We start from the raw sequence: 17,252 nt of genomic DNA, 5'->3' as shown, positions 1-17,252 counted from the left end.
TGGTCTTTTTGAGACAGGGTCTCCCTGTAGCCTGAGCTGTCCTGGAACTCACTATGTAGACCAGGCTGGCCTTGAACTCACAGAGATCTGCCTGCCTCTGCCTCCTGAGTGCTGGGACTACAGGTGTGCGCCACCACGCCCAGCATAACAATTTTTTTAAAAAAAGATAGGAGGACTGGGTGTGTAGTTCAGTAGTAAAGTGCATGTTAAGCATGAAAGACAATCCTCAGTGCATGCTTGCGCATGCGCACAAACACACACGTGCACATGCACAGGGGAAACCAGTAAAATTGGAATCAGTGTTACAGGGGTTTACAGTGTGTCCCTGTGAGCTTTGTGTGTGTTACTGATGATGTCATGTCTTACTGGCGACTGATGACCCTGAAAAACAGTGATGGGTAAAGAAACCCTCTTACCTTTCTCTGTTCTAGGTCATCTCACCATGTGATGTAGAAAAGCCTCCTGTGGGCTTCCTGGTAACCCACGGCAGGGTCAGGTATGGACCCCTCCAAATTCCCTTTCTTTGCCTCCTAGATGATGAGTCGATGTGTTTTGACTGCCCTGATCAATCCAAATCAAAATGCTTGCCAGTCAAACTTTGGTTAAGTCTCTCTTCTCCCAGGGCCCTGAGCTTTGGACCACCTTCAATCTGAGCCTATGTCCAGCTCCTTTGAGTCCTCCAAGGGTAGACCACCTCTCTGGTTTGCAATGTCCCATCACACGATCTTTCCCCCATACTTTGTATCTCACTCCTTTCTGGTCATGTTCACTTATGTCCAGAAAAGAAAATCTGATTTGTAATCCTTCAGATGCTTACACATGTGTTTGAAGCACTTTTTGTAATAGTCCTCTGCCTCTCCATCCTGTTTGCAAAACTTGTTGATGCAAAGGTTTGCTTGCCTCTGACTTCATTTTTTTACTTGACATTACACCGCTCAGCTGAGCTGCATGCAGCTTTCTGCTCTTCCACAGTGTGTCTCATGGGTGAAATCATGTAAGGCAAAGGCAGCATTTGCACTGTGCTCAAACAGTTCTCCAGTATAGTCATTATATTAAAACCAATTTGCATATTCAAAATACAGCACAGTATAATCAGTTCAGACATTCAGGACTTCAGAGGCCAACCCAACTCATTACTTGACAGGCCTCAGTAATGTGGTAGTTTTTTCCCTTTGTGTTATTGACACAGGGTCTTACTATGTAGCTTAGACTGGCCTGGAGCTCACAGTACAGCCCAGGCTGGCCTCAAACTCACCATCCTCTTGCCTTAGACTCCTGAATTCCAGGATTATAAGTATGTGACATCTTTTGCATTTATGGAAAAAGAGATGGTAGTGAATATTTTAGAGAATATTCACAGAAGCCCGTGACATTTTGATCCATTCCCACCCTTATCTGTATTTCAGTCAAAGCTGTTTTTGACAGAGATTGTGTTAGGAGTCAACTGCACACCCATAAAAGTCACAAACTCAAGACGTGAAAGAATTTAAAAGCAATGTCTTGATTTAACACCTTCATGTCACAAAAGACCAAAATGAATCTGCTGACCTTGGGTTCCTCTAGGCAGATGCTGGGCCAGATTCAAAGCAGAGACCCTCAGGATCTGCTGCCCCCAGGCAATCAAAATGTGGCTGTTGTGTGGATTTATAAACCCAAATGTAGATAAAGCTAGGGGCAGCAAGGCAGAAGCGTGTGTTTAGTGGCCTCTGGATCACCACCAACTGGCCAAAGGCTACTCTTCCTTCCTAGGCTAGTAGGGTTGGAGGTGTTGCTCAGTAGGAGCATGCTGTCTTAGCAAGCATGGAGCCCTAGGTTCTATCCTGGTACCTCAAAAACAACATACACACACAGAAATCTTAATGTCAACCAGCAACTGCCATTGTCCCACCCAAAATACAGAGGCAGCTTTGCACCCAGGGAAGGATGACTCTGTCTTTTCTATTTGGTTATTTTTGCTTTTGTCACAGTCAGTGATATGGATGATAAATGGGCAGACCACACACTCTAAAACGCGACTCCTGAGGGAGTTTTTAATCTATCCAAGTCCCAGACAGGCACAGCAGGGAAAAGTGAAAATATCTCAGCTTCATTAGAGGAAATTTATAGCTTGCTTAAGGTTGCCATGGTGACCAACAGACAGGAACTATTTGTAGATGCTGGACCTGTAGAAGATTCAGGTAAGAGACAGAGTGAGGTTTATTGACAACAAGCTATGTGGTTGCCAGGTTGCTAAGAACATGTTATTTGCTCTGGACTCAGGTCTGTGTGACTCTGAACCCTTCATGAATTGGACTTTTTAAGACAGTAAGGACTTAAGAATAGGCTGACCCAAATGGTGGGGGTGTTAGAAACTTGGACACACTTGGGCCTCCCTAAGAGACAGACTAGAGATAGACTCATGACACAATCTTACTAGGGTACTACCACTCCTGGAATCCAGGTCACCTGGCCCTATCCATCGTCATGTACAAAGAGAAGTCTCAGCCAAGTGACTGTCTTGGGTCAAGGGCTGTCCCTTGTCATCAACTGAGCCTGGTGGTTAGTGTAGGCTCTGTCTAAAGTAGACTCAAAAGCAAGGATTTGCACACACATCTTCAATCTGAGAGGTGCTGGCAGAGGGAGAGGCGAGAACGATGCGACAGAAGGAAGGAGAGTAAGGCTGTAGTAAGGCTTAAGGCTTACTACAGTAAGGCTTACTGCAGTAAGGCTGTCCTCACTTAACCATGGTCTTTTTCTCCCTCCCAGTTATCCATAGTAAACTGAAGTCCAATATCACATGGAAAAATTCAGAAATAAAGAATCATTAGTTTTAAATCACAGAGTACCCTAAGTAGTATGACAAATTCTTACATGGTCTCACTCCAAAATGAAGCACAGAGTAACCTAACCCTAGGTCACAGTGCCCGCATCATGCCCCTCACGTCATCTCAACACTTGGGTACTGTGTCATCTCATACTGTCTTAGGAAGGGTGAGAACACTCTAAGATGTTTTGAGAGAGACAAAGAAACCACATTTGTAAAGCTTTTATTATTATATATTGCTAGAATTCTTTATTTCATTACTAGTTACTACTGTTAATCTCTTATTATGCCCAATTTATAAATTGAACGTTCTCATAGGTATTTATAGGAAAAAAACACGGTGGTATAAAGTTCAGTACTATCTGAAGTTCAGGCATCCATTGAGGGGCTTGGCATGCATCACCCATAGCTAAACAGAGTCGGCTGTATTTGGCCAGCTACTCTACTGAGTGACCGGAGTTTAATTCCCTGAGGGAAATCCAGCACAAAACACATGCCTCAGAGTTATCACATTCCAAAGTGATGGGAGGGAAGAGAGGCATTTATACGCCAACTCCCTAATGACCCTAGTTGAGGGCTGGTCTCTGGGGATAGTTTTCTCATGGTGTCCTGTGTCTGACTGATGGCTATAGACACTTCAGGTGGCAAAAGACAGAGTCCCCTACAAGGTCCCAGGGAACTGCGTAATGATAGCTTCTGCTACCTGAGGGTGGGGGGGGGTTCCCTGAATGAAAGTGTAGTACTAATAATGGTGATGGCCATGATGGTGTTGATGGTGGTGGTAGAACTGATGATGAGAGATGATGATGATGATAGAGCAATGATGATGGTGATGATGATGGAATTATGATGATGATAGAGTGATGATGACAATGATGATGGTGCTGATGGGATTATGATGATGATGATGATGATGATAGTGGTGGAGTGGAAGTGGTATTGGTGATGATTATGATAGACTAATAATGTTGACCATGATGATGATGGTGGTGGTGGTGGTGGTGGTGGTGGGAGGGGGTTGGGGCTCTGCCGTCTGTGAAAGAGCAGTAAACTCAGTAGGATCTCCAGACTCCACACAGTAAAAGAAGAAAGCCTTTTTCTCTATTCACACTGCTTTGTACTGCTGATACAAAGGGAATCCTCCCTCATATAAGTCAGTCATAAGACTCATGGGGCTAGAGAGAGGGCTCAGTGGTTAAGAGCACTTACTGCTCGCTATGTAACCCTGGCTGACCTAGAACTCATTTTTTAGACCAGGCTGGCCTCAAACTCACACTTTAACCCCTGCTAGGATTAAAGGCATGGGCCAAGCCAAGTTTTTCTTTCTTTTTTTAAAAAAAATTTATTTATTTTTATTTTATGTGTATGAGTGTATTGCCTGCATGTATGTAAGTGCACTTATGTCACGCAATCCCCACAGATGTCAGAAGAGGGAGTCAGATGCCCGATCCCCTGCAACTGAAGTTACCAGATAGTTGTGGGTACTGGGACTCGAACCTGGGTCATCTGCAAGAGCACCCAGTGCTCTTAACTGCTGAGCCACTTCTCCAGCTCCTCTCTATTTGTTTTCTTGACTAGGTTTTTTTTAAAAAAAAAATTTTTTTTTTATTTTATGTGTATGCATGTATTGACTGCATATAGGTAAGTGCAGCCGCTGCAGGCTGAGGTCAGAGGAGGCTGTCGGATCCCCTGGGACTGGAGTTACAGACAGTTGTTAGCTGCCATGTGGGTGGCTGGGATTTGACCCCGGGTCTTCTGCAAGAACTACCAGTGTTCCTAACCGCTGAGCCATCTCTCCAGCCCCTTAACTAGGTTTTTAACATATGAATACTGGGACGGCACAAGCATTCAGGCTCTTGCCTGAGCCTTCCACAGAACCACGTGGTTCTCCCAACATATTCCGTTTGTGCACGGCTAAAGACCGTGGTGATTTTATAGCATCCTGGGCATTTAACAACCAGGAAGTAGGAACTGGGGCTCTGCACCAGGCGCTTATTGTGTTTCCTCTTCTCCTCTTCAGGAGAGGGATGAAGGAGATCCTTTGCGGGAGGCATGTTCTCGTAGGGAGGTCGTCACCGCCGGAAAGCGGGTATATCTTTTTCAGTGGGTTGTTGTAAGTGCTCGGTGAACACTGTGCTGGTGCTAATTTACTTAGAGAGTAATATTATGTAGCTCCTGGCAGACTTCTTCATCCCATAATTTACTGCCTAACAAAATGCTTTGCACATCGATATGCCCAGCCAAGAATGTGTTCCACTGGGTTGAATCCACCCTTGCTGAAGTGCACGTAAGTAGCGAGACTATATTTTCCAAACCAAGAAGTTCTCAGCTATGAATTCATTTATCGGAAAGGTCTTGTCAAAGATAAAATATGGGGAACAATTAAAGAGCTGATTATATTCAGGCTAGCACAAGGGGAGAAGCATCCCAGTAACCAAAGTTCTACAGCAAACTGGCTCTGCCCTGAACGTTCACAGGGAGAAGCCACAGTCAGCTGAACAGGAAATGATTATTTGGTTCTAAGAGCACAAATGATTCTATTACTAGATATATTTATTATTTATTTATTTATTATTTATTTATTTGTGTGTGTGTGCCTATGTGTATGTGTGCATACAAGCATGCCATAGCATATGTGTGGAGGTCAGAGAAAAACTTGGAGGAGTCAGTTCTCTCTTTCCACCATCTGGGGCTCGGATGTCAAACTCAGATTGTCAGCCTTGGCAGCAGATGCCTTTACCTACCAAGCTATCTCAGTGGCCTAAATAAATCTAATCTTAGTTAATAGTTCCTTAATAGTTTCCTTATGAAAGTTCCTTAAAAGACCATCACCTTCTCTTAAACCTTCTCTAAGGCTGATTAACTGCTTAGAACTTGTGAAGAGTTTAGAATGTTGCAAGTCCAGAGCTGTGCTGGATAGCTTTAGTGTCAACTTGACACACCTGGGTTGAGGGAGCCTTAATTGGGGAATTGCCTCTATTGGACTGGCCTGTGGCCATGTCTGAGGGGCATCTTCTTGATGAGTGATGTGGGAGGGCCCAGCCCACTATGGGTGGTGCCATCCCTGGGCAGGTGGGCCTGTGTTGCATAAGAAAGCAGGCTGAGCAGGGGCCAGGGGAGTAAGCCAGTAAGCAGTGTTCCTCCATGGCCTATGCTCCAACTCCTGCCTCCAGGTTCCTATCCTGAGTTCCTACCTTGGGCTCCCTGATGACTGTGACCTGGGAGATGTAAGCTGAATAAACCCTTTCCTCCCCAAGTTGGTATTGGTCAGAGTACTTTGTTACAGCAATGAAGAACAAACTAGGACAAGAGCCAAATTATTTTGGGCCATCTTTATAGACCTTAATGGTCCTCTACACCTGACCTAACATCTTGGTGACCATTTGGTAAATCCCTTAGAATGTAAGAATAGACCCCTGGTTCCCAATCAACCAAGAAGAGTGTCAGATAACATCTGAGGCCTCTGACAGTGCCCCCCCTTTCGCTTTGCTGTAACCCACCTATCTGATGTTTCCACTAATACATTTGAAAAGGGGCCTTGATCGAAGACTTTCCTTGTCTTGTTACTATAAAAACTTCGTCAAACTGTTAATTACTTTGGAACATGGAATTTGAGTAACCTGACTCTGTGCTCCCGGCCCATGGTCATTCATACTTGACTCCAGAGTAAACTATCTCTTATCCTCTTTGAGATGAGGCTGTGTTTTTGTTTCATCAAGCTCCTGAGACAAAGGAGAGAAAATTAGTGGTCTTCAGCCGGTCTTGTCACAGATGAACATGAAAGAGAGGAAGGGTGGACAGAGTGTCCACTCTCTCAGGTCAGTCTTTTCTAGAAACACAAAAAGAGGAGAGCTTGGAAGCCAAACCTTGAACAGTTTTTTAACTGTTGTTGCTTCTGGGAGCACAGGGTTCAAGGTAACTCCCCACCCCCACCTCAGTCTCTTGAAAATATATGAAAATTGAACTAAATTTAATTACATATCAAATCTCACTAAAGCAAACAAGTCCTTCTCTCTCTGTTTTTCTTTCCCTCTCTCTTTGTCCACTGCAGGGCAGCAGGAGAATCTTTTCAAATGCAGCCTTCTTCTCTGCTGCATTTGAGGGAAAATTCAAAGTCCCCTGCAAGGCCTCTAGGCCCCACCTGAGCTGATTCTCCGTCCTCATCTCTGAGCCCTTTACTGCTCTCCTTGGGCACCCCAGCCTCATTGTTCTTTCTGGAATATTCCATGTTCTCTTTGCCTCAGGGCTCTTGCTAAAGTTGTCCTTTTTACCTCAAAAGGCCTCCACCCCTCCTGACGTCAAACCCTGCCTCCCTAATAGAGTCCTTCATTCTTCAGTCTAAATTCTTTTGCTAAAAATCCTCAGAGATTAATGTTATTTTTCTCTTTGTTGTTTTTAAATTATGTTTCTTACTACTGTGTGTGTTTATGTGCGGGCACCTGTGCCACAGTACCTATGTGGAGGTCAGAAGACAAATCTTGGGAGTCAGTTCTGGGGTTCAAACTCATATTATCAGGCTTACACAGAAAGTACCTTTACCCACTGAGCCATCTTGCTGGCTCAACATTATTTTTCTTTAGAACAGCACCAACACAAATATCCTGTGAACCACATTTGTATTATTAAAATAAAGAATTGGGCATGGTGGTAATTACTTGTAGGCCCAGAAATTGAGAAGGCAGATTAGCCTAGGATAATGAATAAGCTCAGGCCAATGAAGAGACCTTGTCTCTAAAAACAAGGTGTCGGTGGTGGGGCAGGGGCTGGAGAGATGGTTCAGCCATTAAGAGCACTGGTTGCTCTTCCAGAGCTCCTGGGTTTGGTTCCCAGCACCCACACGGCAATTAGCAATGGCCAGTAACTCCAATTCCAGGGGATTCGATGCCCTCTTCTGGTCTCCACAGATTTGCATGCATGTGGTATACTTACATACATGCAGGCAAAATGCTCATACACATAAAATAAAATTATCTAATTAATTAAACAAACAAATAAAAACAAGGTGGGGCCATTGAGATGGCTCTGCAGATATGGGCATCTGCTGCCAAGCCTGAGGATCTGTGTTCTACATCAAGACTCACACGGTGGAAGGAGAGAACTGAGTCTCACAAGCTAGTCATCCTCTGACTTACACACACACACACTGTGACACACGACTGCTTTAAAAACCTGTATGACAGGATGTAAAGCAAGTATGATAGTTCACAGATTGTTAGAGTACATGTATGTATATTTCTATACCATCATTACTATTTTGGCAAATGTAGTACAAGTCAGCTTAACTAAAAACACAGCCAAGGGGCCAATGAGACAGCTCAGTGAGTAGAGGCATTTATCACCAGCCCTGACCAACTCAATTCAATCCCCAGAACTCACATGGTGAAAGGAAAGAACCCATTCCTGAAAGTTGTCCTCTGACCTTCACAGAGAGAGAGAGAGAGAGAGAGAGAGAGAGAGAATAAATAAATAAATAATTTTAAATCCTCAAAGCAACCATCCAAGCATGGAGGAAGGCATCTGAGGAATGATTTCTGAGGTTTTCCTCTGGCCTCCACAAACATGTGCAAGTACTTGCACACCCCCCCCCTCCCATGGACCCTCATGCTCAGGCATGTGCATGCACACACACAAGATTTTAAAAAGTAAAGTTTATTATTTTTTCCAAATGTTTCTAATTCTGGTAAGAAACATGAAACAAAATTTTCACCCTAACCATCTGAAATCACACATTTGGTGGCATTAAGCGCACTGTTGTAGCACAGTCTCCAGAACTTTTTCATCTTGCACAAACCAACACTGAACAATAAGTTCCCACTCCTCTGTCCCTGCAGACCAGGAAACCGTCATTTTATTCTCTATATGCATAAGTCTGACTACTCACAGGAATGGAATCGTATGGCATTTACCTTTTAGGGTTTTTTTTTTTTTTTCCAGTCTTTTTGAGATAAGGTCTCCCTGTATCCCCAGCTGGATCGGAACTCGCTATGGAGATCAGGCTGGACTTGATCTCTTAGAGATCTGCTTGCCTCTGCCTTCTGAGTGCTGGCATTTACCTTTTTATGACTGTGTTCTTTCATTTAGCACAATGTCCTCACATCTTATCCACATTGCAGCAAGGATCAAGACCTCCTTTCTTTTCCAGGCTGACTAATATTCCACTGTGGGCATGTTTCACATTTTATTTACTCATTCATCCACTGATGAGCATTTGGGTTGCTTCCACCTTTTGACTAGTGTTAACAATGCTGCTGTTACCTGACCTAAATCTGGCCTTGAAAGCTAATATCTTGTATTAGTCACTTTTCTGTTGCTGTGATAGAATCACTGACCCAAGCAATTTATAGAAGGAAGAGTTTATCTGAGCTTATGGTTCCAGGGAAATTATAGTCCATCATGGCAGGGAGGCATGGTGGCTGAAGGTGGCTAGAGCAGGAGCAGCAGAAGCTAAGCTCTCACATCATCATGCAGGCACAGGAAGCAAGAGAGCTACTGGAGATCTGGTAAGGCTTAAGAACTCTCTAAGCCCACCCCCTGTGACGTGCTTCCTCCAGGACAGCCACACCTTCTAAAACCTCCAAAAACAGCACCATCATCTTGGGGCAAAATGTCCAAATACTTGGAGCCTATGGGGGACATTTTCATTCAAACCACCCCGTATCTGGAAAATGAGACTTGGTGGGGAGCAGGTATATTCAAGGGTCAACATCCTGAAAGATGAAGGGCTATCATTCACCAAGTTTTATCTTCTCAGAGATACAAAGGGCTTTTATAGTGAGAGGATGAAGGAGCAGGGGACAGTGGCAGGGAGGCTATGTGCTGAGTAAGGTCTTTACCACTGAGGACTCACCTCTTTTTCCTTCTCCTCTAGTCACATTATTCATGATCTGGGAATAGTTCCTATACTTTCTTAGAACAAACACATTACTCTTCTGCTAGGTAAATCTACAGAAATTTATGTGCTTCCTGTTGGTTAATTTACTGAACTAAAAACTAAGTGAGTGCAGTATACATTCTGTTGTTATTTTAAGGTTACCAGATAGTCTGGGTTCTGTAAAGATTATTTAGCAATTAATAACCTAATCATTTTAGATGCAAGTCCCCTTTATAATGCTGGGACAAAGGAAAGGGAGGGCCCCTTACAAAAGTCACAGGAGATGTGCAATAGTGTCTAGGTGCCAGGATGCAAGAAATGTGACTCACTGGGCTCCCCGGTGTCCTCTCACCATCAATCACCAGCTGGAAAAGCATCTCAAGATAAACAGGTTCTTGTCCTGTAATGCACAGGTGGCCCTAGATGCCAAGATCAACATTAAGGACCACCATCACATAGGGGTATGGCTCATGATGTTCCCACTGTGTACCCTCAGCTGGAGCTCCAGCAATGATGATTGGTCTAGACAACAGCAACCTCCTTCTCTGCCCAGACCCTGGGAATTCTTAGCAGCAGTGGAGCCAAGCTTCTCTTGCCACATCCAGTCCTGAGGGCCACTGATGAAGTAACAAGGAGGGCTCCCCTCCTGCTGTCCCATGAGTAACCTGGCCTATGTCTGTGAACTTTCACTGGATACTGCGTGGCATGGAGCTTTCCTCAGCCCTAAATGCCTTGCAGAGACTCCTGATCTCTACCACAGAATCTCACTAACAAGACGGGTGGTATTGTAGACTAAGAGAAATCATGTCTGGGGGGTTTCTGAACCTAATGGGTGGGAGAATCTGTTCCTGTGATGTCCAGCAGATCTTGTGAGCCCAGATGGCCTGGAGCAGAGCCAGGTGGATCCACATGCTGGGCATTTCATCCTCATGAATGTGCAGTCTCTTTAACTTGTTGGAGGTGGCCATTGGCTGTTTTCAGTGAGCCAACTTTGCTTTGCATATCCCACTGAATCTAGTAGAGTTGCTGCTATGTGTTTTCTTTGTGGAAGCGCCCCACGAGTGCTCTTAGAGGGGGCTCTACTGCACTTACACTAGCCAGTGTACTCACTGACACTGAGAACTGTCAGGCCTTTTAACGTTCATGTGTATGTATGTCTTGTGTGCATGTATGAAAGTGTGCCCACATTGTGCAATGCCCGAAGAGGACAGAAGAGGGAGTTGGATCCCTTGGAACTGGAGTTATGGATGGGTGTTTAACTACCATATGGGTGCTGGGATTTGAAGTCAGGTCTTCTGTAAGATCAGTCAGTGCTCTTAACTGCTGAGTCATCCCATAGGTCTCCTATTTAAAATTATTTTTTTTCATTTATTCTTCCATCCTCCTGCTGAAGTAATTCAAACATTTTGCCCATTTGTGTTTGTTTTTATAAGCAACATTTCTTGATTTTTATTGTCGATTTCAGTGTTTTTAATATTGTTTGTTAGGGATCTGTTTTGGTTTCCATCAATGGCAGGGTGATGTTGTAAAACATGATAAGATTATGACTAAATATTAAATGACTCTGCAAGATTAAAAAGAAGAGGGGCTGAGAGGACCTGGGCTCAATTCCCAACATTCACGTGGTGGCTAACTACCATCTATAACTCCAATTCCAGAGGCTCCAACACCCTCTACTGACCTCCTCAGGCATTATACAACACGGGTGCACTTACATGCAGGCAATACACTCATACACACAAAATAAAAATAATAAATAAAATATTTTTTAAATAAAAAAAATTTTTTTTTTGGTCTTTTTGAGACAGGGTTTCCCTGTAGCCCCAGCTGGCCTGGAACTCACTATGTAGACCAGGCTGAGATCTGCCTGCCTCTGCCTCCCGAGTGCTGGGATTAAAGGCGTGCACTACCACACCCGGCTTAAATAAAATATTTTTTAAACGATTAAAAGGGGGAACACAGGAGAAGAAGTAACCTGGAAGGTGGGTTCAAGCAGGGGCCCATGGAGCAGCCACTACCATATGACGTGTACAAGTACTTATTTGAGACACTGTTCTAAATTCTTTTAGCATATACCCAGAAGTTGAACTGCTGGATCATGAGGTAAGTATTTTTGATTTTTGAAAAACTGCCTTGCTGTATTTTACTACTATTTATATGCCTTCAAGTAATGTTCAAGGGTCCTGATTTCTCCATGCCCTTGTCAATATTCAGTCTTGTCTCTTCCTCCCTCCCTTCCTTCCTTCCTTCCTTCCTTCCTTCCTTCCTTCCTTCCTTCCTTCCTTCCTCCCTCCCTCCTTTCCTTTCTTCCTTTCTTTCAGTCTTTTTGGCGCAGGGTCTCCCTGTAGCCCCAGCTGGCCTGGAACTTGCTGTGTAGACCAGACTGGCCTTGAACTTAGAGATCTGCCTGCCTCTGCCTCCCGAGTGCTGGGATTAAAGGTGTGCACCACCATGCCTAGCTGTAAAACTCATTTCCATCAGTCCTTTTATTTAGTCTAATATATCAAAAACAGGGTCAAATCTACCTGAAATCAACAGAACAATGAAATATTTCATTTCTTGCATGAAGTCTTTTTTAAAGGAAATGGCTACAAATAACTTTATGTGTTATAAAAATGGAAAGACATCTACCTTAATGAATTATAACACAGTATTATTAAATAATAGTATTCCCCCAAATTGCTGAACAGATTCAATTCAACTCCTCTCCTTATATTAGCTACAGAAATTAGTAAATGATTCTAACATTCATATTGAAATATAAAGGGCATGGAACAGATGAAAGCAGTCTTGATAAAAGTTACTTTCTGATTTCAAAACTCACTACAAAGCTATACTAATAAAATAGTGTGATACTTGTCATTCATTTGTCTGTTAGGCTTTTGTAGAATGTGTCTATAGCCCTAGCTGGCCAGGAACTCACTATGTAGATCAGGCTGGCCTCAAACTCACAGAGATCTGCCTGCCTCTGCCTCTTGAGTGCTGGGATTAGAGGCGTGCGCCACCACACCTGACTAGTGGGACACTTCTTTAAAAGATAGAACTACACATAAGTGGAGTAGACTGAAAGTCCAATAAACAAAATCTTCAGATTTATGTTCAATTTATTTTCAATAAAGGTGCTATTCAATGGAAAGGAATTTCTTTTGAACAAATAGAAAGGCTCAATGTTCTCCTTTCTATCTGTAACAAACAGTGATGATACCGAGGGTTGGCTAATATGTATAGCTATTGGAATCCTATATGTTCTTACATGGTGTCTTTGAAATCTGTCTGTATTTAATACTTTGAGACTATTTTAACAAGGTCTAGCCAGACTTCAAGTCAATATCCCCACCGTGAATCCCCTACTGGACAACCCAATTGGAATACACTTAGGAGTTTATTGCACATTCCTGGGTAGGTATTTCTATTCATCTCCCTTATTAGCTCCAAATACCAGGAGGACAGGAATGGGTCTGTTTCATTCACATGAGAGCACCTGGCTAATGCTGACACATTCCAGGTAATTAAAATGCATGCTTAAGTGAATGGAAAGTGTTATGCTAATATCCATTTGATCATAACTTTGTTCAGACTCATTTGTATTTAATTTCCAAAAAGAACGTGTAATTCTTAGCTTCCTTGGTTTCTTTCTAAGCATGCTTGTTAGCTCCTGGGACAGCATGGGAACAGTGTATTCAGGCTGATTCTAGTTCTTAAATTGTGAAGAGACTGAAACAGCAAATAAATGCCATCACCTTGACACACGTGGTTAGCTGAGTGGGCTTACTGGAGGGGCAGAGATATCTCTCTGTTGGTTTTCTTCAGTGCTGTGACAAATACCTGAGAAAAATAACAAAGGGAAGAGCTGTTTCTTTGGCCTCACAGTTTCAGAAGTTTTCGTCCTGGTCAGCTGACTCCATTGTGTCTGGGTTGTGGTGAGGCAGAACATCGTGGTGGAAGGATGTGTAGCACTGCAGTGTTGCTCACTTCATAGGAGCCAGGAAGCAGAAAGACTGGAAGAGGCTGGGGACAAGATATCTGTGGTGGTTTGAATGAAAATGTCCCCATAGGCTCCAAATATCCAGAAGTTGTCCCCAGCTGGTGGAGCTGTTTTGGGAAGTCTTAGAAGGTGTGGCCTTGCTGGAGGAAGCACATCACTTGAGGGGGGAGGGGGTGCTTGGAGAGTTCTTAAGCCTTGCCAGATCTCCAGTTGCTCTCTTCTTCCTGTACCTGCTTGAAGATGTGAGCCTCTGGTTTCTGCTCCTGCTCCAGCCATCTCCTGCCACCATGCCTCCCGGCCATGATGGACTCTAATTCCCCTGGAACCATAAGCTCAGATAAAATCCTCCTTTTTTGAGTTCCTTTGGTCACAGTGACTTATCACAGCAACCTAAACATAACTCATACAATATCTAAAACACCAAAGGTACACCTCCAGTGGCCTACTTCCTCAATCTAGGTCCTACTTCCTAATATTTTTAATCTCCTGCTAAAGTCACACTACCAGCTGTGACTTTTTATAACCAAACTATTATATTCTCTAACACTGGTAAAGCCAGGAAGTCTAACCTTAATCTTTTAATGATTATTTTCAGAGCAAATCAAGGGGAAGGATGGATGAACTAGTAACTCTCATCATTCTAATGTAGAAATTGTGAAAGGTGGGGAGCTTTGGAAGCTGCTGAGAAGCCCCCATGTCAGAGGGGCAGTGACTCTTCCATGAGTTTCCTGTGAGACAAGTCTGGACCATGCCCTGGATTTTGTCAGAAGACTTCTAGATCCAAGAAACTCTTGAATAAAATAGAAGAGTAGGTACAGCAGTGTGGGTTGGGTATTAGTGGCCTCACCTCCTTGTGCAGTGAACAACCTGTCCATCATGACAGTGGCCTGCAAGACAAGCAGTCAGCTTGTCTGAGGTGAACGTCTATTAACCAGATTCATTAGTTCAATGTATAAAAGCAGAAGGAAATTAATTTTTTCATTGAGAAATTCATATCACAGGGGCCCAATATCTATTTTTATGAGTTGTGAGTAAATTCTACCCCAGTTCCATATATTAGATAGCTTAAATCGCCTAATAACTCTACTATACTACTATTTGTGTATGTGTGTGTGTTTGTAGCTGTGCCATGCACGTGTGTGTGTGTGTGTGTGTGTGTGTGTGTGCGCGCCAAAGGTCAAACTTTGGTGGTGTTTCTCAGGGTGCCTTCCACCTTTTATTTTTTTCCATGTGTTATGTGCATGAACTATGTGCATACATGGAAATTTGGATATATGGGTGCATGTGTATATGTATGCATGTGCACATGGAGGCCTAATGTTGATGTCTGGAGTCTTTCTTGATTGATCTCTACCTTATTCTTTGAGTCAGGGTCTTTCAGTTGAACCCAGAACTTTCCCATACAACTAGTCTACCTAGTCAGTTTGTTATAGGGATTTCCTGTTTCTGCCTTTCAAGTGCTGGGGTTATAAGTTGGCTATCAACCCCACCCAACATTTACAGGGGTGCTGGGGATCCAAAAATCAACCCTTGTGCTTTATCCACTGAGCCATCTCCCTAGCTCTTGAGACAGAGTGTCTCACAGGGACCTGGGGTTCACTGATTCAGTTAGGCAGGCTGGCCATCAAGCCCCAGGGATCTACCAATTTCTGCCTCCTTGGAACCAGGATGTCAAGCCTGTGCTGCCACACTCAACCTTGTTTTCATTTTAAGTGGGTTCTGGAGCTTGAACCCAGGTCCTCATGCTTGGGCTTCAAGTGCTTTACCACTGGAGTCAGCTCTCCAGCCCCCACCCTACTATTATCAACCTCATTTTAACATATGAAAAATGTGAGCTCAGTGTTACTCAGCAAGAAAGGACAGGGGTGGGGTTAGGAGCTGGGTCTTTATCCTGTTTTGGTTACTGCTGAGGTGGGGCCTCTGAAGAGCATCCTTGCTCCAGACTTGTGTCTACACAATCCACTGGTATTGTTTTCCTTCTTGTTGTGACCAAATATCTGACAAGAAGCAACTTAAGGGAGAAAGTTTTATTTCAGCTTAAGGCACAGTCCATTATGGAGGGGAAGGCATGGTGACCAGAGTCTTGGGGCAGCTTGCCCCATTATGTCTGCAATCAGGAAGCAGAGAGTAGATAGGAAGTGGGGCTGGACTATCAAACTTCATAGCCAGCTCCAGTGACTCACTTCGGCAAGGCTCTACGTCCTAATTGTTCTATAAGCTTCCATAACGGCACCACCAGGTGAGGGGCCAAGTATGTGAGGTCTGAGAAGCCTATAGAGAACATTTCACATCAAACCGCACTACCACCTGAGTGTACACGTTCTTTTCTTAGGTGTGCTGGTATTTTCCTCAGTCAGGTGAATGTGACTTGGCATCTGTCTGTGCCCTTAGGATGACTCTGAGTCTTGGCTGTAGCCTGGGCTCAGGATTTCCGTTGCAGGGCAATTGCTTTCCCTGTGCTTCCTTGTCCTCAGGGTCCCCAAGTTCTGACTGCAGACACCAGGCTGATGGTCTGAAAATGCAAAGCAGTCTACTAGAGACTGTTTTCTCCTTCACACAGGAAACTCTTGGAATATTTCTAGCAAAAGAATTCTGAAGTTTGTAGATAGATTTAGGGGCTTGAAGGAACTGAGCTGTTAGAGGAACTATAAGGTGAAGAGTTTCTGTCACATTTAGGACCAGATTTGTGAATCAAATGATTCTTCTTAGGGCTGGAGAGATGGCTCAGTGGTTAAGAACACTGGCTGCTCTTGCAGAGGACCCTGGTTTCGTTCCCAGCACCCACATGGCAGTTGGCAACAGTCTATAACTCCAGTTTCAGGGGAATCATCTGACATCTTCTTCTGTATTTCACAGGCATTGCACACGTGCTGCATTTACATATATGCAGGCAAAATACTCATGCACATAAAATAAAAATAAATAAAATTTTTATTCAACTTTTGCGATTTTAGTGCAATATATTTTGATAGTATTTACATCCCCTCCCCGATCTGCCCCCCCCCCGTTATTGCCCCCTGACCAATTTAATGTACTCTTATTATGTATATAATAAGACCTATAGAGTCCCCAAATGTCCTTCAGTGAGTCTATCCACTGGAACCTGAGAGTCACATCCTTGAAATATACTGACTATCCCTGTCCCAGCAGCCTTCAGTAAAAATAAATGAGTTAAAAAAATTATTCTCTTTCGCCGGGCATGGTGGCACATGCCTTTAATCCCAGCACTTAGGAGGCAGAGGCCGATGGATCTCTGTGAGTTTGAGGCCAACTTGGTCTATATGTCGGATAAAAGCTACATTTTACATTTGCTGGTATGTAGACTAGAAACTGTGCAAGGGTTTCACACCCAATTTCTATCTCTCCCTCCTCCCTCCCTTAGTCTTTTTCTCCCTCCCCCTCTCTCCAGGGTGTCCTTGTAGCCCTAGTTAGCCTGGAATTCACTATGTAGACCAGGCTGTCTTCCATCTCATAGAGATCTGCCTGCCTCTGTCTCCCAAGTGCCAGGACTAAAGGCATGTGCCATCATACCTGCCCTCCCACCTTTCTTTTTAAATAAAAACTTAATCAAGATTTAATTCACATACCATAGT

This window comes from Nannospalax galili, unplaced genomic scaffold (assembly GCF_000622305.1).
Source record: "Nannospalax galili isolate Female #2095 unplaced genomic scaffold, S.galili_v1.0 scaffold34, whole genome shotgun sequence".
Lineage (NCBI taxonomy): Eukaryota > Metazoa > Chordata > Mammalia > Rodentia > Spalacidae > Nannospalax > Nannospalax galili.
Note: the sequence above shows the minus strand (reverse complement) of the source record.